Raw genomic sequence first — 25,771 nt, forward strand, 5'->3', positions numbered from 1 at the left:
TCATCTGCTTTGCTGAGTGTGTAAAGACTGGAATTTTCTGCAAATACTAGGTCATAGGACAGCTGTGGCACGTGTGTATCAGTAGGAGGACATGAGATCTGATCCCCTAAACCCTCGAAACACCAGTTCCAAAGGAAAAATGGCAACTACGTTAAGCTTTTTAACCACCCTCCCCTTTCAAAATGCAGTCATTTTCTTTTTAATGTTTATTTATTTATTTATTTATTTATTTATTAAAGATTTTATTTATTTACTTAACAGAGAGACACAGCGAGAGAGGGAACACAAGCAGGGGGAGGGGGAGAGGGAGAAGCAGGCTCCCCGCAGAGCAAGGAGCCCGATTTGGGGCCTGATCCCACGACCCTGGGACCATGACTTGAGCTGAAGGCAGATGCCCAATGCCTGAGCCACCCAGGCACCCCTCTTTTTAACGTTTTAAAGGGTAGAACTAACGTATTCATAAGAGCAAGCAATGTAACCGTCAGACACATCCCCGAGATGTACTGGCTCCAACACCGTGGGGGTTTATTACTAACGTGTGAATAGTCTTGGTGGGTGTCACTGGTTGGGGGACGGCTGTGCTCTGGGCAGTGATGCAGGACTTGGCTTCCCCACGTGGGCTCCACCATGCTCCGGGTCCTCTGACATCCTTGTCATCTGTTCTAGGCTGGAGGGAAGGCAGAGAGAGAGACTGGCCACTTGCCCACCCGGAGCATTTTGCTCACATTCCTCTGTCAAGACCTGAACAGCTGCACCTCACTGCAGGGCCGATGGGGAGTGTAGCCCGGCTGTGCCCCAGGTGAAGGCGGCTTGTGGATTTGGTGGGACAGCTAGCGGTCTCTACCCAGGAGGGTGTCTGAAGCCATCCTGGGCAATCCGTCCCAGCCTCAGCCCGCCAGCCAGCATTTAGGGTATGCCCATGGCATGCCAACCCCTGGGCCAAGTGCGGGGCTGCAGAAAGACGCACCTCTAGAGTGCAGCTGGAGAGGGGGAGGGGAGGCCAGAGAGTGTCGCCAAGATGCTGCGTGCTCTGTGCGGTATCCGCTGAGAGCACCTGGCTTGGCATGTCTGCAAAGGAGGACGAGTCCATCTATTCTTCTTTCCTTCCTTCTTTATTTATTTTTTTTTTTTAGATTTTTATTTATGGGGACAAGCAGGCAGAGGGAGAAGCAGACTCCCTGCTGAGCAGAGAGCCTGAACCAGGGCTTGATCCCAGGACCCCAGGATCATGACCTGAGCCAAAGGCAGATGCTTCACTGACTGATCCCTCCAGTCACGCTGGAAGAGTTCTTTCTGGTGGTGGATCCTGGTTGCTCCAGTAGATGCCTGGCTTTCTGACCCCTTCTACTCTCACAGAACTTTCTCAACTTATGCTATTGGATAATGGGATGTAGGAGCAGTCAGCAAACCCAGAGATTGTCTGGTAGTCTCTCTACTCCAGTCCAATGGAAAGATTGGGACAGAGACCCACAAGGAGGAGGGGCCGGCTGGGAGTCCCACAGCTGAGTGCTCTTTCCATGCACCCTGCAGGGACAGACCCTTGTTCTTCTCCTTTTCTCCAACTTCCTTTTTGACTAGTTTCAGATTTCCCATCCACCTGTCTCCACTGCCCTGGCAGGAGGCAATGCTGGAGTTCCTTCTGAGTCCTGTGGTTGTCAGGGGGCACGCAGACTCTTCCTGAGACGGATGCTTCTCCCCTGCCCAGTGGCCTTTCCAAGGGCTCTCCACAGCTCCCAGTAAAGACATGGGCTTGTCCCTTGCAGGCAGGAGAGCCTCCAGATCCTGGGGGGCTGTTACGGGGGGAGGCTGGTGTACTCACTGGCTCTGGGGCAGCGCTCCCCAAGAGGGACTCCTGAGTCTGGAGGCGAGGGGGGCTACATATGGAATTCAAGCAGACAGGTGCCAAACAGAAAAATGTGGAATAAACATTCACGTCGGTCCTCTAGCTCACTTACCCTCATCTTCTGCTCCTGAAAACTTTCTCCTTTGAACATTCCAACTTGCAGGGAGGAAACATAAAACCACTTAAGAGCATTAGAGCGTCCCGGGCTTCAGGGAGCCCCTCCGACCCCCAGGATCTGAGATGGACACATTCACCGGGAGCCATTATTTTTCTTTCATTTTTTTCCTGTGCTCAGCTAACCTATATGAAATCTTCCTGTAATACATCTGCTCAGGGCTGGGGGTGTGGAGGAGGCTGACGGGTTAAGACCTAGTTGCTGCTCTTGGCTGAGTCTTTGTCCCCATGTCCCCGTCCCCGCAGCAGTAGGAGTTGGTGTTTCTGGGGTTCTGCGAGGGGGCGGGGTGGGGCCCACGTGGTCGGAGCCCGGGCAGCAGGGGGTTGCCACTAGAAGGGAGATGGGTTTCTTGTCTGGGGCAGGGTACACACACTTCCTGCCTCGTGCACAGAGCCGTGCTGGGGAGTAAAGGAGCCGACCAGGACAGGTGGCGGGCACAGGGACAAGGACACAGTAAATGAGTGGGCAGTTACCACGTGTGACAAGGTGGCTAAGGACCCCAGGCAGTGAGTGATTCGGAGGGTGAGTGCTGCTGGATTGCGCTGCTGGCATTGACAGACAGTAGCAAAAGGGAGGGAAGCAGCTCGCCCTTAGAAAGAGTGAGACCACCGGGCCTGAATCCCCGTTTTATGGACAGGCAAACAGAGGATCATGGAGGGAAAACATGGCCTGTTTTTGTGTAGTTAGACAAGAATGCAGACATAGGCTTTATACATGCTTTGTGATTCCCTTTCTTTCTTTCTTTTTGGCATTCTTTACCTGTCTTTAAAGAGCGTATTTTTCCCTTTTTATTTCAGTGATCACTTATTGATTCTCTCTTCTATTCTCTTGACATAACGTTTGAGAAGGTGGGAGGTGATCCAAGAAATCACTCCAGAAGGCTTGTGCTTAGTGGACAAATAAGCACGCACTGTCGTCTGGTTGGGCTGAGAACCTGCCTGCTGCCGGCGCTGACCAGAGCCTGCTTTGCGGGAGGTGGGGACCCAAGCAGCCCCCTGAGGTACCCCAGCCGAAATCTGGGCAGTCTCGTGACAGGACTGTCACAGGACGGGCTGAGTGTTCTGCGAGGGGTCAAATGGAAAGAGCAGGGGCGAGGGGTTCTGCTCATGCATGCAGACCTCCTTCCTCAAGCATTCTCTGAGCGTCTTCTGGGCACCAGGTCCCTGGGGGATGGCAGGAGAGACAAGGGAAGAGCCAGAGTGGTTGGATGGAGTCAGAAAAGGTAAATTAGGCAAGTGTAGAATGTAGGAGTTAATCTGATTGATTTGAGCTTATGACAACCCAGGAATTGACGCCCCCAGCTCCTGGCTGTGTCATCGTGAACAAATCACTTGCCCTCAGGGAACCACGACTTCCTCTTCTGGAAAATGGGCAGTTACACACTCTCTCAAAAACAGTTTACTGTCTCTGCAGCACTGGGTCTGGGTCTGGCACTGGGTCTCCCACGGAGGACAAGATTGCTATCATGTGACTTATCTTCAAATGGAAGAAGAATGGTGAAAAAATAATATAGCTTTGAGTTGTGACCAGCACTTTGATGAAAGTAAGGTAGGGCATGTGGATGGAGTGAGAAGAGGGGGACCTTTATCAACAGAGCGACCAGCAGAGCTTTCTGATGTATGATGTCTGAGCAAAGCCTGATATGCCAGGAAAGAGCACGTCAGCACAAAAGCTGGAGCAACGTGTATTCTGATAGTGAATAGAGCAAGTGCAAAGGCCCTGGGGTGATAGTGGGGACAGCAAGTGCAAAGGCCCTGGGGTGGTATTTTCCAAAAAGATAGAGGGTACCAGTCTAGTTGGTACGGGAGGGACTGAGAAGGGAAATAGGAACGTGGATAGGTAGGTGGCAGATGAATCATGTATATTTTTTCAGAGATGACACCTTACAGCAAAACCCATTTAAAACGATTTTCCCCCTTGTTCGTTTTGGGCAAGCATTGGCTCAAAATTGTAACCCTGATTCTTCTCTGGACGTCAGTAGCAGTTTCTTCAAAAATGCTGTCGTTCGGATGGATGCAGTTTCCAGCCTGGACACAAACAAACTTGGAGAGATCCGCATGCAGAGATGAGATTTTGGGGTCTCGGGAGATGGGGAAACCCACCCAGCTGTCCAGTTGTGTCGAAAAAAATCATTTTAAAACGCAGAAGCTCCCGAGTCAGTGAAATGTTGATGGGTACAGCCCTCCAAAGAAAAATATTCATGAAATACAGACTGTTGGTGCTCAGCTAGCTGGCTGAGCCGTTTGTTCAGCAAGACACGGGGGCCGAGAAGTCTCAATTAGAGAAGCTGTTCCAGAACCCTGGGATCTCCCCAGGAGTGCTTAGAAACGGGGACGCCACGCATACTGGGAAATCATGGGCCGGGCTTCTTGGAAGGACTTTCTGGCCACATCCCTTCCATATTCTAGTTGGACCTCTCACCATGGAGCTTGGGGGGAAGGAATAAAAATTGATGCCACCATGTTGCTAAGGGGAGGTCCACCTCCCTTCACCCTTGTTCAGCTTCTGGTTCTGGTCTGAGCAAGGTCTTCAAGTTGGATGTCCTTAAAAAAGATGATCCTTTACCTTGTGGGACTTTGGAAATTAAAAAAAGGTGGGGAGCATACATTTTCTTAGTAAATATGCTTCCTTTGCAACTCTGAGCCATAAAGAGCGCAGGTGGAGAGAGAGGGAGAAACATGCCGCAGGAACCGTGAATATCTCAAGGGGTCCATACCTCAGTTATCAGGTACGTGTTACCATCCCACTTTGCAGACAAGGAAATAGGCTCAGGGATGAAAGAAGGGACCTCTGTGGCCGCTTGCCAGGAAGCCATACACCAGTGTCCCTGGGGGCGTGGGCCTGGTCCAGATGTGCAGGTTCGTTCCAGCTCTCTTGCACCTGCCAGCTGTGGGGCCTGCCAGGGGACGTCCCTCAGCAAGGACATCCGCCTTGCTGGCCCCACTTTGCTCGTTTATCAATGTGATGAGAGCACCATCCCCTCCTCATCTGCTGTGCAGATTCAAATGGCCTGTGCGTATGAAGTGCTCAGAGCACTGCCTGTCCCCCGGGAAGTGTCTGGGAGCCCAGAGGGTCCTCGGACCACCTCCTCTGTGGCCCAGATCACTGGCGGGCAGGAAGAGAGGGATGATGGCACAGCCACGCCGGGTCGTCCATGTGAGGGGCGACCAGACCCGGAATCCAGAGACCTTGCTTGTTTCTTGGGATCTGTGACTACTGGGAACACAGGTGCATGACCCCCTTCCCATGCACACACGCAGTGACACACGGGGACATAATCACAGACACAGCCAGCTCCATCCACGGCCCGGCTCACACAGGGCTCATGCTATTCCTCAGGGAGTCACGACCCCCATTCTACAGATGAGAATGTTCCTGATCTTCATTGCTCCCCCAAAAGGGTTTGTCCGCTTGTTTATCTATCAGATTCTGCTGGAAGCGCTTGCTTCTGCTTGAAGAAGAAAAGCGTTTCCTTCAGCATCTCCCACAAAAGAGCTCTTTCCTGTTACCTCTTGTTAACAAGCCTACCTAAAACTCCATGGTTTAGGACAAAAGTCATTATCCTCTCTCCTAGTCCTGGAGGCAGATGGGCCCATCCGGGCAGCTTGGACTTCAGACCGTCCTGCCCTGAGGTGGCTGGTGGCCAGGACAGGAGTGCCAAAGGCTCCCCTGTGGGGACATCTCTCTCTCCAGGCTCCTGTCCCAGTGACCAGCTTGGGCTTCTTCTTAGCAGGTGGTCCCAGGGAGGTAGGACTTCTGATGCACTGACTGGCTTCCTCTGGAGTGGAGCGCTCCAAGAGACAGGCTATGAAAGTTGCCAGCCTCTTCGGGCTGGATCCAGAACTGTCCCTGTATGCTGTCACCTGAGGGGAGGGGACTCTGATGTTTGCCTCTCTATGGTGGAGAGTGTCAGAAGATTTGTTGTCCTCTGTAATCACTGCAGCTGGGGAGGAGGGGTCTGGCAGGCTCTGTGGGGTCCAAATGTGTTTGACAGCTCCCTCCCACGCAATGTAGATTCCTCTAAGTCTGTCAGAACAGATCTGGGGCCTTGTCTGACGTACCTGGAGACAGACCACCTTGGCTTCGGCTGGGACCCGCCTCTTTTGGAAGCTGGAAGAAAGTCCAGCACAGAGATGGAGGCCAGTCAAGCAGTTGAGGTTTAGGGAATGGGGACAACATGCTAAGGGGCAGAGGAGTGGGAGAGGTGAGGTGGACACGGGCAGGACTCGGGAAGGCTCAGCCTGAACCCCCAGCCTCGGGAGCAGAGCAGGCTTCTGGAGTAGAACACGTGTCCCTGGAGGGTAGGGGACAGGCATAAGAGTCAACAGCCCAGACCCAGGGCTGCCAAGCAGAGGATAGGAACTCACAGAGCCTGTGCGGCCAGAGGCCTGGTCCTAGGAGGAAAGCCACAGATGTGTGCTGGCCAAGCCTGGGTATTAGCCCCAAAACACAGAATCTGAAATGACTCCCAGGACCCTTGAGACTCAGCTCCTGAAAGACAGTGGCCTCAGATCCTGATTGCTTCTGAAAACCAGGGTGGGCAGTGTCTGCAGAAGGGTCCGGGAATTGGGAGAACCCCACAGGGCCTAACTATAGACCCCTCTCCCTCAGGACGGCTGAGAACATTAGGCAGAATATTCCAGAAGCTCCCTTCAGTTCTGGGGATCTTTGTAACCAAGGAGTGACCTGGAGCCTGTGACCTAAGGCCCTGGAAACTCTGGTTCAAAGCTCGGACCCCTTCCCCTCTGTCTCCCGACCACCGCCACGAAGGATTCACAATGAAGCAAATCCCAAGTAGGGCCTGGCAAAGGCCAGCTGGGTTGGCATAAGTGTTTCTGAAATGACCCCTACCTCTCTTTTCTTAACCAACAGACTCACTTAGACTTGAAAGTCGCAGAAACAGTTCAGGAAGTTCCCCTCACCCAGCTTGTCTGCGGGTCCTCAGCATGCATGACCAGCGTGAGGTCAGCAGACACAGAGAGGGAGCCCCATACAACCCTACGCCTTGTTCAGACGTCACCGCGTTTTCTACTCGTGTCCTTTCCCATCAGGCCCCACATCGTTTTACCCGGGTCTCCTGGTTCCCTCCTGTCCGGAAGCCTTGCTTGTTCTTTCCTTGTCTTTCATGACCCCTGACACTGCTGGAAAGTTCTCACCAGTTATAGTGTATAGACCGTCCCTCAGTTTGGGTCTGTCTCACATTTCGTGCAGAGTGGGTTGAGGGTGTGCATTTTTGGCAAGAACTCCACAGAGGGGATGTTGTGTCCCGCTCATGCTGCCTGTCAGGGGGTCATGTTGTCCATGTCCTGTCGCTGGTGATGTTGACCTTGCTCACCGTGACATCTGCCAGACTTCTCCACCATAAAGCTTCCATCTTTCCCTGGTGAAATTCCTTACGGAACGTACTTTGAGACCATGCAAATCCTGTTTCTCCTTAAACATCCCCCCATTCGTTTTAGCATCTTTGGTGAATCTTGCCTCCAACAGTTATTGCTGTCAAGTTTGCCTGGTGGTGATTTTCTTATTTCCTGCTCTCCTTCTACATTTATTGCTTAGAATTATATGGTAAGAAAGAACTAGCCCTTCTCCCCCATTTATGTATTTATGATCATTTATTTTTGTCAATATAAACTCTTGGGTATTTACTTTATTCTATGAATTACAAGCTGATTCAATGGCTATTTATTTTCTGGCTCAGATTATTCCCAGCTTGGCCTAATATAAGGGGCTCCTTCACTTTTGTGCTTGTAGATTTGGCCAGCCCATGCCCCCTTGTCTTTTGGGAGGGGCACTTTTTTGCTTTCTCAAATCACAAGGTGTACAAGGCTCATCTGGTCTTTCCCCAGCCCCTCAGTCAGCTGCTTCTACAAGGAGTCCTGGGTCCTATCACTGGGGTATTGTGCATAGAAACCAAAGTCTGAGAGCTGGGTGTGCTCATTGCTTCTGGGGCATTGCTGCTCTCAGGCCCTTTCAGGGGACAGAGCTGGGTGTGTATTGACACATCATGTGTGTCTCTATGCCTACTTGTATGTACATTGAAAACCTCAAGTCTGCTCTGAGACTGTGAATTCCAGTATCAACAGCAGGAGCTCCATGTTAGACTTCTCCCCTTTCCACATGTGTAACTTCCTTGGCCAACGGGGAGAGACCAGCTCCCAATAGCTAAAACAAATTCACTTAATTCAAGTATGCCTGAGTTCCAAATGGCTAACACACACCCTTGGGAGAAACACTTGCTCTATCGGTGACTGCATCTGTGTCCCATGTTTTATCTTTGGCCTTCCACCATTTGATCAGGATACCATTTCCAGAGTATCTGAAGTGAGTACTTTTCTTTTCCACCTCCTCCTGTGTGGGTATGCCATATATTTGTAATGGTTTGGTCCATTTGTTGGTGTTTATCCTTGACTTTGGGTCTCCATCACATTTGGTTGGTGATGATCATCTTGTGTGGAGTGCGGGGGGCGGGGGGGAATCTATGAAGGTCACATGAACATTGCGATGCTTCTAAATCAGGTCTTAGAAGATCTCAGACACTCCGAAAATTGTCACTCCCTTTGTCCTTCCCATCCCAGTCCCTGCCCCCTCATTCCACCCCTTATCACTCACCTCCGCTAGGGAGCCAGTCTGTTCTATATCCAGTTGACTCTTGCTGGACACAAAGTGGTTGTATATTTTGTCACCCTTTCTTATGTGAATGGTAGCGTACTATAAATACTCTTCATTCTTTGCTTTTTGAACGGAATGGTGTGTTCTGAAATTTTCTCCAAATCTGTTCATATCATGCCTGCCTTCTTTACAGCTGCAGAGTGCTCCATTGTGTGGGACCAGAATTGATTCAGCTGCTCCCCTATGTCTGGGCACTGATGTTGCTTCCCGTGTTGTGTTCACAGATGATGCTTTGGTGAATAAGCTTGCATGTGCATTGTTGTAGAGCTGGGGGTTGTGTTCATGGTAGAGTACAAGGAGTGGGGTTGCTATGTTGGCAGACCAACACATATGTAGTTTTGTGAGGTACTGTCCAGTTGCCTTCCAGTAAGTTTTTTGCTCAGCTGTTGGAAAATATTTGCCTCTTGTTGAAAGTCAACAATTTGTGTCCATCCTGAGTCAATTACAGGTGAGGACTGGGGGTGGGGGGGCGTGGATCATGTGTTTCAGTGACACAGCTCCCTAGGTCCCAGCAAGACCGAAATCTGGCTCTCCAGAGTCACAGGCTCCTTCTCTCCTTCCTGCTGGTCCTGGGAATTGGGGGTGGAGCCTACTGGCAAGTGGAGTCCATGGCCAAGTGGGAGTACAGCAGATGGGTGTGACATTGCTGGTGGGGCTGGAGGACCAGACCACGGGCCAGAGCCTTATTTTCACTGGTTGGTTTCAGCAGCCTTACCACAGAGCTACCTTGAGGAAGACTAGGCTAATATAAGTCAGTTTTCCAGAAACTGAAAAATGTGTTCTCATCTGAGCAAGGGAAATACTGATTCATTTACTCTTAAGTGTTAGCACAGGGAGCTGTTTTCTTCGGTTTGTATCAGTGTTTAAACTTTTCTTACTCCACATGCAGTAAACTAAGCCTCCTTTCCATCAGACTTCAAGGTGAAGGAGAATGAAGCAAGTCTGGCGAGGGTCCTTGTACCTTACCAGGTGGGTGCCCCCTCTCCTTGGTCACATGGACAAATGGAATCCAAGGAAGTTTACTGAGGCTCTTTCGCATGTAAGAGCAGAGCGGGAAGGCAGATCCCACTCCGTCCACACTGGTGCTCCAGAGAAGGAAGAGGCAGGAGCTGTTGGTGTGGGAGCGGTCCTTCTGACCTGGCCTCAGAGCTGATGACCCACCATGCATCCCCACCCCCACACTCACCAGCCCAGCTTCCCGGCCCCGGCTGACCCCTGCTTGGAGAGTCGGGAAAGAGGGCATACTCATTTGACACCGGTTTCCCTCACTTCTTGTTCCTTTCTGGTGAGGTCCAACTGGGTGGGCTGGGCTGGAGTGTTCCTGCCATGCACTCTGCTGCCTCCCACGACTTTCCCTCCCCTGACCTGGAAGCTGGGTTCCCCAGGCTCACTTCAGGCCCCTCTTTTCATTTATTCACTTACTACACTGAGCACCACTGGTATTCCAGGCACGGGGGCAGGGGGACATGGAGACGACTCAGACCCAGGCCTGCCCCTCCTGAGGAGATCACAGTTCTGTGGCGAAGACCCTAGATAAAGAGATAGTTACAGAATCGGGCAGGAGGTGCTCAGATGCAGCCTGGGGCAGGCCTCCCAACATCAAGGAGGTGGGGTCCCTGGAGACGCTGCCAACAGAGCTGGTCTGGCAAGATGAGCAGCAGTTGTCCAAGCCAAGAAGAGAGTGTGAGCAAAGGTCCTGTGGCAGAAGCTCTGTGGAGGTGGGGGCTGGTAGGGTGGTAGGACAGGGTGTGGGGAGCACTCGAGGGCGGGCAGGAGATAGGTCATGTCAGATAGCAGAATCGACTCCTGAATTCAATCCTGACTCCGTTTTTGATGAATTCTTTATTTTATTCACTGCTCTGTCCCTGCTGCCTGCAACACTGCTGGTGTCTTATGGGTGTTCAGTCATTATTTTGAGTCTCGATTCCTTATCTCTCAAGCAGGAAAAGCATTTATTTTTGTCTATGTCCCAATATTCTCTGATAGGACCTAGAGTAAACTGGGTAAACACCTGGTGAGTGGCTGACTGGTGGAATGGTCTGGGGCTTGGCCCACCCTGTGCTTACTCATTAGCGGCCACAGGCGCTAGAGTCACTTGTGGCTGGAGAAGCAGCCACAGGCCACAGTGTGATGGAGATCAGCCTCGTGTGCCCATGTAGATCCAGCAACCTCTTGGCAATTCATGACTTCTTAACAAGCACTCTACTTGTTAAGAAGAAGAATCATGAACTTCTGCTGAGCAAATTAAATGCTTTACCAATGTCCTTTGTCTTCAGTGACTCATTGGGACTTGTGGGAGTAAATCCCGATCCCTGGGGCTGTCCTGGCTGATGTCTCCTTCGTAGCCTTCAGGGGCACCCAGGCCTTGTGGCCACCCAAAATGGGCATGGGGACATGTGGAGGAGTTTGTCCTCTGAAGACAAGCCCAGAGCCTGCCCAGGACCTACCCACCGGGGCAGGGCACCTGTTCCTTGGAGGGAGGCTTGCAGTGGATTTCCCGAGGCCCTGAAAGGCGAGGTGCTCCTCCCTGTGGAATGGTGGGTAGAGCTAGAGGTCCCCGAGCGCTATGTTCCGTCGGGGAGAGGAGGTCACCAGCCCGATCTTGTGCAGACTGATGGAGCTCTTAGGAGCTAGATGGGTTTTTTAAATTCAGGACAAGGTATCTCGGGCATACTTAAGAGGCTGCATGTGTACAGGTACCATTGAAGAAATAAGCATGAGGTGGGCATCACAGATGCATCACGCCAACTGAATAAATTCCAAAGTCTTCTGTGTCATTTGCAAGAGCCCCGTTCCGGCCTCCTCTTCCACCCGCAGCCTCCGCTCTGCCCACGCTCTCTGGGATCCTTCATCAACCCAGCTTGCAGCCTCCTTCCACACTTCTCCTTTTCCTTTGCACTTGCTCGCCTCCTGACTGAGCACTCCTCCCCTGCCACCATCGCAGAGTGAGTCCCCCTAGACTTCCACATCTCAGCCTCAATGCCGCCCATCTTCCAGGGACAGTGCGGGACTCCTGCATTCTCTGAGCCCCCCAGTGGCCAGAATGATGGGGCCGAGGTGTCCTGGAGGGCCAAAGACGTAGCATGGAGCTTGGGTCAGCACAAGGGCTCTGGGGATATTTGATTCATACCCGGGCCTCGGGTTCCCGAGAGGTGCTGTGTTTTAGGTGATCACTGAGGTCTCTTCTCTGGGAAGACATTCTTGTTGCATCCACTCGACTGGTCACCCAGGGTTTCTGAATTTCTAGGCAGGAGCTCATCCTCAAAAAGTGGATCAGAGTACATCCTTCTTATCCCCGAATGTGGATGTGCTCTTGAGATGGAGAAACACGTGGAGTTGCAGCTCAGCCTGACCCGCTCCTGAAAAAGAACACAGTCAGCGAGCGGTGGGAGGAATTTGGACGGCGTGATCCCTTCCCTTGTCTTGCCTGTGTGGTACCTTTCAGCACAGATGTCGTCCCCAGACTGGCATTATTTTTTGTCTAAGATTTATATTAGAGAGATAGCATGAGCAGGAAGGGCAGAGGAAGAGAGAATGTCAAGCCAACTCTCCTCTGAGCGAGGAGCCCGACGCAGGACTTGACTTCACGACCTGAGATCACGACGTGAGCCGAAATCGAGTCAGGCGCTTCACCCACTGAACCCCACCCATTCCCACCCCCCCGCCCCCCGCAGAGTGGCATCATTTGGAAAAAGAAGAATTCTACTAGAATTAAGCGAAACCAAAGTTGACTCCTTTCTGCCTGAAGGTCTCTGCTCAGTCACGGAAAGGCTGTTGGAAACTTCTCCATGGCAACAGCCCCTCTCTGGCTGGAATTCCCACTTCTCGAGCAGCGGGAGGTGACTGGCTAGCGCGCTGACATCGGGATGTGTTTTTGCTTGGCTCCTAGTCATTCCCATGGTGCCAAGGGGTCCAGGGGGCCGCAAGGCTGTGCCGTTTTAAAGTGGAAATGTAGGGCGCCTGGGTGGCTCAGTGGGTTAAGCCGCTGCCTTCAGCTCAGGTCATGATCTCGGGGTCCTGGGATCGAGTCCCGCATCGGGCTCTCTGCTCAGCAGGGAGCCTGCTTCCCTCTCTCTCTCTCTCTCTCTCTCTGCCTGCCTCTCCGTCTACTTGTGATCTCTCTCTGTCAAATAAATAAATAAAATCTTTAAAAAAAATAAATAAAAAATAAAGTGGAACTGTCGGCAGGTGGAGTGAGCTGTCCCAACGGGACAAAGTCCCAGAGCCACGGGAGGTGTCTGGGAACCATGTAGTGGCGTGCTAAGTCCAGAGGGAACTCAAAGGTCAAGTGAGGAAGCAAACAAGATACAACCGGGATGTGTCTTCTGCGCAAGTGGAAGTTCCTTGGTTGTAAGCGGCAGATATCATAGGAACCGGGTTCTGACTGCCTTCAGCGAAACCACGCTCTTTTTTGTCATAAAAGGTTGTAGAAGGTCATTCATGGGATAGAAGGAATGGTGAACAGAATCTGAAAAAGGCCAAGAGTCAGGTTGCCCAGGTGGCAGCAGCTCACAGAGGCTCATTCTAGAGCTGCAACCGCGAAGACCCAGCATTTACAGCCACTCCAGCACCCCCCCCCCCCGCAGCGCCTTCCCCCAGGTGGGGCTCCCTGAGTGTCTGATGGGCTTCACCTGGGTGGAGGTGTTGTTTCCAAAAGAAGGGCGTGGACTCCGGACAGCCCTAATGGCCAGCGACTGCAGCACCTACTGGCCCTGACTGGCTGAAGCTACTGTCCAGGCTCCCCTCTGCCCTGCAGCCCTGACTCCCAACCCACACCCAGCCCTGTATCCTCACCTAGCTTTTCTTCCAAGGCCCTGCGTCCCAACGAGGAAAACTTTGCCTACCCTTCAGCTGCGTTATCCAGAAGCAGCCCAGCAGAGGACTGGTTTGCAGGAAACCGTGCTTGAAACTGAGCTGTCCATCCCTTTGGCGATGCTGGGGGGCGCTCTCTCTCTGCAGCGAGGGTGCCCCCTTCGTGGTTACAGAGCACACTGCTGCATGGGGCACAGAGCATGGTACTCAGTGCCCCCCGTCTTTAGGCTCCTGTTGTTATTAAGTCTTAATCTGTCTTCATGAGTATTGTTTTACTATGAATCAGTTATTCCATTGTCATGCTCCTGATTTCATTAATTGATTTATAGGTTGTTAGAGAACAGAAGCATCTTTTAAAGATATAAAGTATGCAGACAAACTCCCATGTAGCCACTGTCCTGCTTAAGAACTATTACCAGTAGTTCTGGGGTTCCCTTAGCACCTCTTCCTGACCCGTCCACTGCCCCTCTCTGCTCCCTAGGACGGGCTGCCCTGCCTTTGTGCTTATGATTGTCTTGCTTTTCCTAGTGATTTTATCACATTTGTATCTCTGGACAACATACTGCTAGATTTTCCATGTTTCTGAACTTCCTATAAAGGGAAACACCCTCTGTGTGGTCTTTGGCTGCACGCTTTGTCATGCAGTGTTACGTTAAGGATCCACGCATGCATGTTCTGACATTTTCACTGAGGTACGTAATTCCTATGCATGAGATAGGACATGAGGATCCCAGACCGCTGGGAAACACAACATGTTTGTGTTGTCTCCAGCATGTTGCTCACGCTGTCCGTGAATGTTCTGGGTCACATAACTCGGTATGTAGGTGCTGGTGGGTGCCCAGAGGTGGGTTGGTGGGACACCAGGGTCTGAGTATGTTCACCTTTGTAAGATGATGTCATCCTTTTGTCCAGAGTGACAGCGATCAGCCTGTTCTTTTGCCTCAGGGTCTTAGTGTTGTTAGCATTGGGTGTTTTGTTGGATCTTTTAATCTCTTGCCAATCTGATGGCTGTTGGGTGGTAGTTCCTTATATTTTAATTTGAATTTCTCTGATTACTGAGAGAGAGAGGGAGGGAGAGCACAAGCAGGGGGAGTCGCAGGCAGAGGGACAAGCAGACTTCCCACTGAGCAAGGAGCCCGATGTGGGACTTGATCTCAGGACCCTGGGATCATGACCTGAGCTGAAGACAGATGCTTAACCGACTGAGCCACCCAGGCGTCCCTAAAGTTATTTACTCTTTTGAGAGGTTCATCAACATGGTTTTTGCCCAGTTTTCTACTGGAAATTTAGCATTTTTTCACTGACTTGACACTAACATGACACATATGATATACCCAGTATATGTGATATATATAGGATATGTGTATATCCAGGTTTGAGATTTCTTCACTTTTTTATGTTATTTTTTGATAGACATTAAGTTTAATGTTATTGACTTTATCAACATTTTCCCTTACAGCTTGAGCCTTTTTGTCTTATTAAGGTAACCTCTACCACAGCATCCTAAAGATAGTCACTTACATTGTCTTCTAAAAGTTCTTCCGTTTTCCTTTTCACAGTTGTCTGTAATCCACCGGGAATGGAAGAACTATTAGTACGAGCTTCCATTTCCCCCCTTTCTGGATACTTAGTTATTCCAGCACTTTTTATCCAAAGACCCATTTCCTCCCACTGACTAGTACTGTCCATGCACATGAAGCTCTGTTTCTGTTCTTTAGCCTGTTTGTCTAAGATGTCATTACTAAGGCGGCATCATAATTCTTGTGGCCTCTGGAGGCCCATCCCCCCGCCTTATTCTTCTTTAGTCCCTTTGCACTTTGATACACATTTTAGAATAAGGCCAGCAAATAGCAGGAAAAACCTTGAAGAAGCTGACTGGAACTGCAAGAAATCTGTAGATCAATCACACTGGGAAGAACTTGTGGTTTCAGAATATGGACTTTTATACTCCATGAAGATGGTATAGATCCCCCCCCCTTTTTTTAAGATTTTTTTTTAAATTTTATTTTTTATAAACATATTTTTATCCCCAGGGGTACAGGTCTGCGAATCGCCAGGTTTACACACTTCACAGCACTCACCATAGCACATACCCTCCCCAATATCCATAACCCCACCCCCTCTCCCAACCCCCCTCCCCCCATCAACCCTCAGTTTGTTTTGTGAGATTAAGAGTCACTTATGGTTTGTCTCCCTCCCAATCCCATCTTGTTTCATTTACTCTTCTCCTACCCCCTTAACCCCCCATGTTGCATCTCCTCTCCCTCATATCAGGGAGATCATATGAGAGTTGTCTTTCTCCGATTAACTTATTTTGCTAAGCATGATACCCTCTAGTTCCATCCACGTCGTCGCAAATGGCAAGATTTCATTTCTTTTGATGGCTGCATATAAGATTTTGTTTTTAAGTGATGTCTACGCCCAGCACAGGGCTCAAACTCACACCTCTGAGATCAAGAGTTGCAGGCTCCACTGACTGAGCCGGCCAGGCGCCACTGTCTCCCTTTTTCTGTTGATCTAATTTTATGTCCATTAGTAAAGTTTCTGATATTCTTTATAAAGATGTTACACATTTTTTATTATATTTATTTCTAGATACTTTGTCTTTCAGATACTATCATAAATGCTAACCTTTTGAAATAGACTTTTGGCGGTCCCCTGGGTGGCTCAGTCGGTTGAACATCTAACACTTTATTTCAGCTCAGGTCATGATCTCAGGGTAGCGAGATCGAGACCCACCTCAGGTTCCATGCTGAACGGGGAGTCTGCTTGAGATTCTCCCCCTCTCCTTCTGACCCTCTGTGTGTGTGTGTGTGTGTGTGTGTGTGTGTGCACATGCACTCTGTCTCTCCCTTCTTTCTGTCTCTCTAGAACATAAAGAAATAAAGAAATCTTAAATAAAATAGACTTTTGAAATATCTTTACATTTTCATAAATAATTTTAAATAAATCTTCAATAAAATATAATCTGCAAACCACAAAATTCACCTGTTTAAAGTATATGACTCAGTGGTCTTAGTATTTACAGAGTTATGGAACCATCACTGCAAATCTGTTTTGGAACATTTTTATTACCCCCAGAAGAAATGCCTTCCCCTTCAGCAGTCACTCCCCATTTCCCTTGCACCCAGTCCCTGCAGGAAGGGTCCAGTGACCGAGGGAGGGAGGTAGGGTAGGGAGGGAGCGTATACTGGAGCAGCAAGCTTCGTGTCACACATCGCCCAGCCCCAGCCTTTGCTTTCTGTCTTATTTCAGTTTTGTTTCCCCTCCCACCTCTAACACTCCTATAGCTTCCAAGCTCATCTCTCGTTCTCTATCCTCACACTCTGTCCAGACAACCTTTTCCAAGGAAAAGAATGTTCCAACCACTTCTCTCCTGGGAAGCCCTCCATAGCTCCCTTGGCAATCCAGCTACGCAGCTGACATGGTTCCTCTGGGGAACTGGAGGCTGATGAGTCAAGTGCTGTAGAAACAGGCTTTGGGGTGTAACTTCCTTGGGGTGGAGAAAGCCTCTCCCGGGCACTTGGTCTGCTGCAGAGTCCTCAGAAAGTAAACACAGTCGACCTGATTATATTCCCCGCACTTCCTCCTGAGTCAGAGCTATCTCGGGTTAAGTCAGGGAAGAGGCTAAATTAAGCCTTGAAACCAAGCTGCCTCGGTGACAGGCACTTTGTTTTGCTTGAGTGACTGTGATGATGGGTCTTTGGTTTTAAGGACAGCACTAATTGCGTCCCTTTAGACCAACCGTGGCGATCATTCCCTGCCCTACAGAGACAGGGAGATGCCGGATCACTCCACAGTACCCGCTCATTCATTCCACATGCTTCTCCCAGCCCCTGTCCCGTGCCGGGCCCTGAGCTGGGGGGCCGATGTCAGCAGCTTGCCCTCTCAGGGCTCGACATCTAGCTAAAGAGACTATAAGAAACGAGATCCACGAGATCACTGGTACTTGGTTAGAGGTCTGTCCAGAGCAGAGGAAGCTGTGGATCTGGAAGTACCTGTACTTTCTGGTGACTTCCCACCAGAGGAAAAGAGGAGATCTTTCTAGCACTCTCAAACAAGCCAGCCGATCCAACCCCTTTGAGAAACTGTTTAAAGCTGTCCAGTAAATGTACACGTACACCCACTGTCGCTCAGTGGTTCCCCTCCTGGGTGTAGGTAGCCAATAGGAAATTGCACGCTAGAAGCTTTATGTCAAAAGAAAAAATTGCAGACAGAGATTGAACTCTGGTTAATATATGCATGCTGTAGTACATAAGGGGACGTGTAATAATATTTGCAATTTACTTGGAAATACACCCAAGAAAGGAGATGGATGCAAAGACACACGGATAGAGAGTTGATAAAGCAAGTAGAGTAGCATGTTTATGGTGGAATACAGGTGCTCCCTGTAAATATTTTTTTGTATGTTGAAAATTTTTATATAAAACATAGGGAAAAATGCAAACGTAGATTTGCCAGCAGACACATGCAAGAATGTTTGGAGCAGCATAATGGCTCAAACTGGAAGCAATCCAAATGTCCATCAGCAGTAGGTAGAGATCTAAATTGTGGGTCTGTTTGTATCATGGGATACTGTTCTCAGTAAGAATGAATGAGCCACAGATCCACAACACAGATCCACTCAAGCAGGTGAATTTCACCCATGGAACACTGAGGGGGGAAAAAAAAACGAGACTCAAAAGATAACATGCTGTATGATTCTATTTGTATAAAATTCACAAGCACTCAAAGTCAGGATAATGGTTTGGGGGGCGAAGGGTGGGAAGAAAGGAGAAAGGATAGTAAGTGCATTCGGGTGCCATGGGGGCTTCCTGGGGTACTGGAAGGTTCTTTTTCTTGATCTCAATGCTGGCTAAACAGATGTGAATATTGATCAAGCTGTGCATTTAAGGTCTGTGAATTTTTCTCTCTGTGTACTATGCATCATTAAAAACTATACTAGGAGAAAGGAAACCAAGTAGAACCACCTGGAAGCTTTGCTTAGCTGAGCTGCAGGGTTAGGATCCCACTCTGAGCCTGTCTAGCATACCGAAGCTGTGAACGAAATGAAACTTTGCTTTAAGACATTCATTCATTCCTTTGTGCTTATCTTCATGCTGCATTAATTCCCCGGCTTCCACTGATTGTCTCTTCTTTACACAGACGTCTACCTGCATATGTTGTGTTCCAAATCTAGACTTGATCCACACGTCCTGACCTAGCCCTTTCAGGGGCTCAATGCCCAGAGGAAGGGGCATGCAGACATTTCAGTTTGCAGCCATACCCCCCACCTTCCTGGATTTCTGTTTGTGATCTTTCCTGGATATTGGCCCCCAGATATCTTCACCCCTCTATTGGTCAGTTCTCCAGAGAAAACAGAAACAGTAAGAAAGATGATAGACTGATGATAGATAGGTACAGATAAAAAGAGATTTATTCCAAGGAACGGGCTCATGTCATTGTGGAGGCTGTCCGGTCTCAAGACCTGCAGGGTGAGTCAGCAACCCGGAGACTCAGGAGAGCCTCTGGGTTTAGTTTCAATATGAAGGCAAGCAAGCTCAAGACCCAGGAAGAACCAGAGTGATTCAATCCGAATTCAAAGGCAGGGGAAAGCTGATGTCCCAGATCAAAGGCAGTCAGGCAAGAGAAATTCCTCCTACTGGGCCCTTTTGTTGTATTTAGGTTTTCAACTGATTAGATGAGGCCCACCCACGTTAGGAAGAGCCGCCTGCTTTATTCAGTCTACTGATTGAAATGCTAATCTCATCCAGAAACACCCGCACAGAGACACCTAAATAGTGTTTGACAAATGCAAGGGGGCCCTGTGACCCAGTAAGGATGACACACAAAATGAACCATCACAACCGCAGAGCATGAAACACTTTCTGGCTCTGAGAGAGGAAGGGCAGAAGCCTCCAGCTGCCCACCAGTTCCCTGGATGAAGATGTTTATTATCTTAGAGAAAGAAAAAAAAAAAAGAAAGGATGTTAGTGACTGCAAAATGTGTCATGCAAACAAGTCTGAAAACTACAAATATGGTTCAAAGGGTAGTGATAATAATGAACACCCAAGACCTCCCCACCCATCGTAACAGATGGAAACGGCCAGTGCATCGAAGGCTCTCAGTGCTTCCTCCAAATGGCCTCCCACTGTCCTTACCTGTGAGACACCTGTCTCCTGAATTTGATCATTAATCATTCCCCTGCTTTCTGTAAAAACCAAATATATGTCTGTAAACAGGACATTGTTTGGTTTTGCCCGTTTTAAGCCTTTGTGCATTGACACTTGCTGTATAAAGTCGTCTGTATCGCACCTTTCATTCTCCATTATGTGTTGGGGTTTTAGCCACGTTGTCACTTGTACCCTCAGCTCATTCCTTTCACTGCTGCATAATATTCCATTCTGTCTAGCCATGTCTCATGCCTGGACCACCACGTGTCCATCTGTTTTATACTTGGTGCATGTTTGGGTAGTTTCTGGTCCTCTGCTATCACAAAGCTTGTAGGCTTGTCCCATCCACATCCCCAGATAAAGGAATTTCCCTAGGGTCTATGCCTGGGGCAACCGGTGGCCCGCCTAGTTGTGCAACATGTCTCTTCGCTTTTCTAGATAATCCCAAGGAATTTTCCAGAAGGGCTATACCAGTTTATACTCCTGCTAGAGGCTATGCAAGTTTCTTAGGGGGGTCTTCTCATCCCCTCTGGTCCCAGGATATCACCTATCTCTATCACCCCCGTCCTCTCTGGTCCCAGGATATCACCTTCCCCAGGTCCCAGCCACCCTGTCCACACTGCCACCAGTGTTCCCATAATGTGTCTTGTATATCGTGCCTTCTTTGTACAGATGCAGGGCAGTGCATACCTGGGTGGGATCTCATACATGAATGCGTGGAAAATTCCCGCTGCCCAACTGCTATGCAGTGGCCTCTGTTTCTGCTTCAAGGAAACAGGGAGAGAACAGGGTCAGAAGAGTAGGTGGCCCCTGGCTGCCCCCACCCCCGGGTGATCTCTTCCTGCCAGTGTCAGGACAGTTAAGCCGTCCTTGAAATTGACAGGCCACGTGCTCTGCTCCTTCTCTGCGGCCCAGAGCCGTGTGTTCCAAGATTGGATCCACAGGGGATTTTTCCGCTCCCAGGCACGCTCTAGTGCCCGGGCATGGAATCGCCCCCTGCGCCGGGTCTCCCTGCTACGAAGAGGAGGTCTCCCTGCTAACTGATCGTCTCTTGTGCTGCCTCTTTCCCATTACAGGTTAGCCTGGGGCGGAAGATAAAGACATTTGCCACCAAGATGGTAATCACGAGTGGAAACGAGGAGGACAGAGAAGGCCAGGAGAGAGAGAATAAGGAAGAGAGTATCTTGGCGATGCTGGGGATTATCGGGACCATTCTGAACCTGATTGTTATCATATTTGTATACATCTACACCACTCTGTGAATGGCCCGGAGGGTGCTTGGAGCCCACGGGGGTGGCCGGAGGACGGGAGCCCTGTGTGTCAACACAGCCATGATCAGACGCTGTGCAAACAAGCGGGCTTGACCTACACACGCTGCTGGAGCAAATGCACCTTCGAACTTTATAAAAGAGTCACACAAACCAATCCTGCCGCCAGGAGCAGACACTAAAGCACAATGAATCCAACAAGACTCATTCACACAACAAGGAACTCAGCGTCTTTGGCCCAGCGCCCGCGAGACGGCTCGGAAGTCCAGCCTTTGACGCCGTTGGTGAGCAGATGGGGGCAGAAATCCACGGTCCCAGATCTCTGATGGCTCTCACGCCTCGGGAAAGGGCAACAGGGCAGCGTGGCTCGGGGTGCATCACCCGGGACATGCGCTCAGCCTCCACTCCACGGACCGTTGGGAACGAAACCCTTTGACACACATCCCACCCATCAAAAGTGTCTAACTATTTGATACTGGGGAGATAACTTATTTTTCTTTTTTCATTGGCTTGACGTGTGTATCTGTTCATATCAAGGTTTATAAATATATATTTTTAATAAATGTGCTCTATTTTTTAGCATGAACCAAATATTTGGAGAGGCGCTCCTGGAGTCCTAGAGCCTTCTTTGGTTTTATCTGCTTTGCCCCGTAGACTCGCAGGTGTTCTGTGGTATTGCCATTCTTGTCCTGCTTTGAACATCTTCAGTCTTTTACCTTCTCTCTCTCTCTCTTTCTCTCCCTCGCCCCCCACCCACTTTTGGTCTGAAGGGCATTTCCCATAATACCAGCCATGGTCCTGGTCAATGCATGTTTTAAGATTGTCCATTGAGCGGCTTTTTGTTGTTATAGGGGAGATCTAAAACGATCGTGGGCATGGGGTCCTTAGTTGCACCGTATCCTTATTGAGAATTTTGCATGAACAAGGGCTGAGTGATAGATCAGCTTCTGAGAGATGTAAAAAGGACTGTCATGGAAGGAGAGAGAGCAGCCGTGTCCACGGATCATCTCTAGGATGGAACATTCTGCTTCTTCTTGCCAGCATTATTATTTCATGCTTGTGACCACTTGTCGATCCGATTTTTATCTTAATGGCCACATGCCGTGTAAGATAGGGGAGACCGAAGGGGTAGAGGCCAGTGTGAGCGCATAATCCCTTCCTTAGTGAGCTGCCTGGGACCTTTATCAAAGTAGGTGGGATGTAAAGGGCGTGTGGGTTCAGTCCCTGCAGTGAGAGATCTGGGTGTTTCAGGCTGCAAGGATACCCCTGTGACAGGTGACCTTTTAAGGGCACAAGAAGGGGACAGAATGATCACCCCCAAAAGACTGCTGTGCTTCCTTAAAGCTCCTGGTTTATACCCCCGCAAAGCCACTTCCTCCCCGGTAGGGTTGGGTGAATATATATGAATTTGCCCGGTTCTCCCAGCTCCCTGAGACGGGTCTTTGCCTGGCTGTGACAAAGAGGGTCACACTTCCTTTTGCCAGTGCCAGACTTGTTCATGGACGAAAGAAGCAGCAACTTGCCTTGTTGGGTTCAGATGACGCGCGGCAGGTCTCTACCGCCAGATCTCTCCCTCCCCTTGTTGTGGTATCTGAAATTCCACCATTAGAGAGTCATTTCTTGTGCTCTTCTAAGGGACCAGGTTCTTTTATAAAGCAGATGCCCTTGAGCACCTGGCTCTGACATTATTCATCAGGTGTCTTCTCTTCCCTACCGGAAGGAAGTAGACATGCATTTAGGGCACGCGGTGTGCCAGATACAGTGCCGGACACTTTATATTCCTTAGGTCATTGAATTCTCCCTGTAACCCTGTGAGATGGGGAGGTCTTTTCCCAGCATTGTAGAAGAAAGGCAGGCTCAGAGAGATCATGTGGCTGAAACGCCTCCTCCCCGATCTGATCCTTTCCTTAGCCCAGCCAGGACTGGGTTTCTGGAGAGAGAGGAAATGCTCAGGAGGGGAAGGCACTGCAAAGAGCCCTTGAGGTCAGGTCAGAGACCTGATAGCTTTGCTAAGGGCCAGCTCTGCACACCTCCCTCTCCCCTCCTCCGTAAAAATAAAGAAGCCTTGGGAACTCCTTGGACACTGACAGAATATCATACAAATAAGGACGAGGGACCAGAGGAGGCTGGTTAGAAATAAAACGAGATATCGGGCAGCCGGGAGTTATCTACCAGGTTCTTTGTGATTCTAGAAAGACTGTATGAAAATTCTGAACAGTGAACAGAGTAAACAATAAAGGTGCAATGGATTAAAAAAAAATCGATGTCTTCTCTTCTTTAACATCAGGGTATTTTTAAACTTCTCTGTCATTCCTTCCTCTGTACTTTTATTATATTCAAAAAACACACTAAAGAAAACCCGGAGTGTAACTCTTTTCAACAGAGATTGTTTGGGCCCTAGAAGCCCCAGTGCTTTTTCAAGTATACTAGTTCAAAATTTATTGAGGGAAAAACTTCCTTTCCAACCCTCTGAACCGCCTCCTGATGGTTCTTCTAGACTGTCTTAATCCACAGCCTGGAAAGAAAGCTGCCCGGTCAGTGCATGCTGGACGCAGGAGCGGCACTCTCCTGGGTGTCTGGCATGCATGGTCTGATCCCCACTCTCACTTAGCAGAACCCAAGAACGCATATGGGGCACACTCACAGCTCCCCCGACAATCTGGAGGCGTCTTCTGAGAACAGTGAAGGGAGATGCTGCCTTCAGCCCTGGGTCCTCAGAGTCTTATTAAGTGTAGGGAGCCCAGCCTCGGGGAGCGTAGCAATAATCCCGACCACAGAGAGCCTGTGCCCTCCCCAGCACTTTGCACCCACCCTGCAGGGCCCTCCCAACCACCACCCCTTCCCCCCAGCCATGAGATGTGTCTGCTTATTCCAGTTTGACAAGCTAAAAGAAAAGGCTCTTAAGAAGGCAGTTGGATCATTCCAAGTTTGCAGGGTGAGGAACCGGCAGAATCAGACCTTCTGATTCCGGATTCCGCGCGCTGTCAGCAGCTTGCGTGGCCCAGGCTATGGGGGTCAGCTCCGTGGGCATCCGGCTGATGCCGGCTCAGAGCACACTGCTTCCCACCACTCCTGGTGCTCCCTGATCTCCACGCAGCTGGCCCGGGCAGCACGGCTGAATAGACACTTCTCACTTCAGCCCCAGGGGAGAAACTCGGAAAGCTCAGTCCAGGAAGCAGAGGTTTGGGGCTGCAGAGTGCTCGCCTGTGGTCCGAACCGCATTTGGGGCTCCTATGCATGGGTATCCCACCCCAACTCTGGGATCCCTGGTGTTCCTCACCTGGAAACCGGAGAGATAATGGCCCCCAAATTCCATCAGGTGGATACATTTACTGCATTCAACTGAGGCAGAAAGTGTGACCAGCAAGGTGAGTTACTTGTCAGGGGCCCAAGGACTGTGAATTCATGCAGCAAGGCACCGGGCCGAAGTTCTGGGGACCGCTGCCTTCCCCTGTGCAGCCCAAGTATGAGATGGAGGCCCCCAAAGAGCGAGCCCCGGGGAGCCTGAGGTCCAGTGGAGGGAACAGGATGCCTCAAAGACCTTCACGTTCAGTGTGAATGACCCAGACCCTGTGAAGGCGAGGAGGAGCTTGGGGTCCCACTGACTCTACCCGATAGGGGAGGGGCAGGACCAAGAGACGCTTTCCCTAAGACTTTTTTTCCCTTTCTTTTTTTTTTTTTTTTTTTTTTAACTCATAAGCCAACTGAAATCTAGACAGGAGCAAGTCCCCAAGTCACATAGCTCAGGAGTCCAGAGACGTCAAAGGAAGTCTGGGGAAAGAAATTTTATAGACTTTTTTCTTTTTATTTATTTATTTTTAATTTTATTTATTTATTTGACACAGAGGGAGAGAGAGAGTGAGAGAGGAAAATAGGCAAGGGGAGTGAGAGAGGGAGAAGCAGACTTGCCGCAGAACGGGGAGCCCGATGTGAGGCTTAATCCCAGGACCCCGGGATCATGACCTGAGCTGAAGGCAGATGCTTAATGGCTGAGCCAACCAGGTGATCTGAGACTTTTTCTTTTAAAAAGAGCTTCCTGAATTTTAGTTTTGGACTAGAGGGTATTATGCTGAGCAAAATAAGTCAACCAGAGAAAGACAACTATCTTATGGTTTCACTTCTTTTTTTTTTTTTTTTTAAAGATTTTATTTATTTGACAGAGATCACAAGTAGAGAGACAGGCAGAGAGAGGCAGGGGAAGCAGGCTCCCCGATGAAGAGAGAGCCCGATGCGGAACTCGATCCCAGGACCCTGAGATCATGACCTGAGCTGAAGGCAGAGGCTTAACCCACTGAGCCACCCAGGTGCCCCTTATGGTTTCACTTCTATGTGGAGCATCAGAAACAATATAGAGGATCCTAGGGGAGGGGCGGGAAACTGAAGGGGAAGTCATCAGGGAGGGAGACTAACCATGAGAGACTCTTAATTACAGGAAACAAACTGAGAGTTGCTGGAGGGGAGGTGAGTAGGGGAGTGGGGGTAACTGGGTGATGGGCATTAAGGAGGGGACGTGATGTAATGAGCACTGGTGTGATATGCACCTGACGAATTACTAAACGTTACATCGGAAAAATAAAGAGCTTCCTGGATATTGGCTGCACCACAAGGCCTTTTTCCAGTGCACATTGCTGTGATTTCTATGCAAAATCTAAGGCTGAGAAATGCCTCTTTATGCCGCAACAGAAGGGGCCTTTCATTCTTATTTGTCTTTTCATGAATCACACACACATGGTCACAGTTGAAAAGAACGAATACATTCTAAAAAACTCTTTACAATTTTTTTAAAAATTAAAATAATCTCAAGATACCGCCACCCAGAATCAAGTTGATATTTAGTGCCTACATTCTAGA

General features: G+C 49.7%; 1 long non-coding RNA gene across 1 annotated transcript in view; it reads left to right on the forward strand.

Moving 5' to 3' along the window:
• LOC125103657 (uncharacterized) overlaps positions 1 to 23,162 on the forward strand; it is a 47,689-nt gene extending 24,527 nt beyond the window's left edge. The window contains exon 3 of the long non-coding RNA XR_007128465.1: positions 20,729 to 23,162. This is a non-coding gene — a long non-coding RNA (uncharacterized LOC125103657). The remainder of the gene's footprint in view (positions 1 to 20,728) is intronic.
• Positions 23,163 to 25,771: the final 2,609 nt, after the last annotated feature.

The sequence above is a fragment of the Lutra lutra genome, chromosome 7 (assembly GCF_902655055.1).
Source record: "Lutra lutra chromosome 7, mLutLut1.2, whole genome shotgun sequence".
Lineage (NCBI taxonomy): Eukaryota > Metazoa > Chordata > Mammalia > Carnivora > Mustelidae > Lutra > Lutra lutra.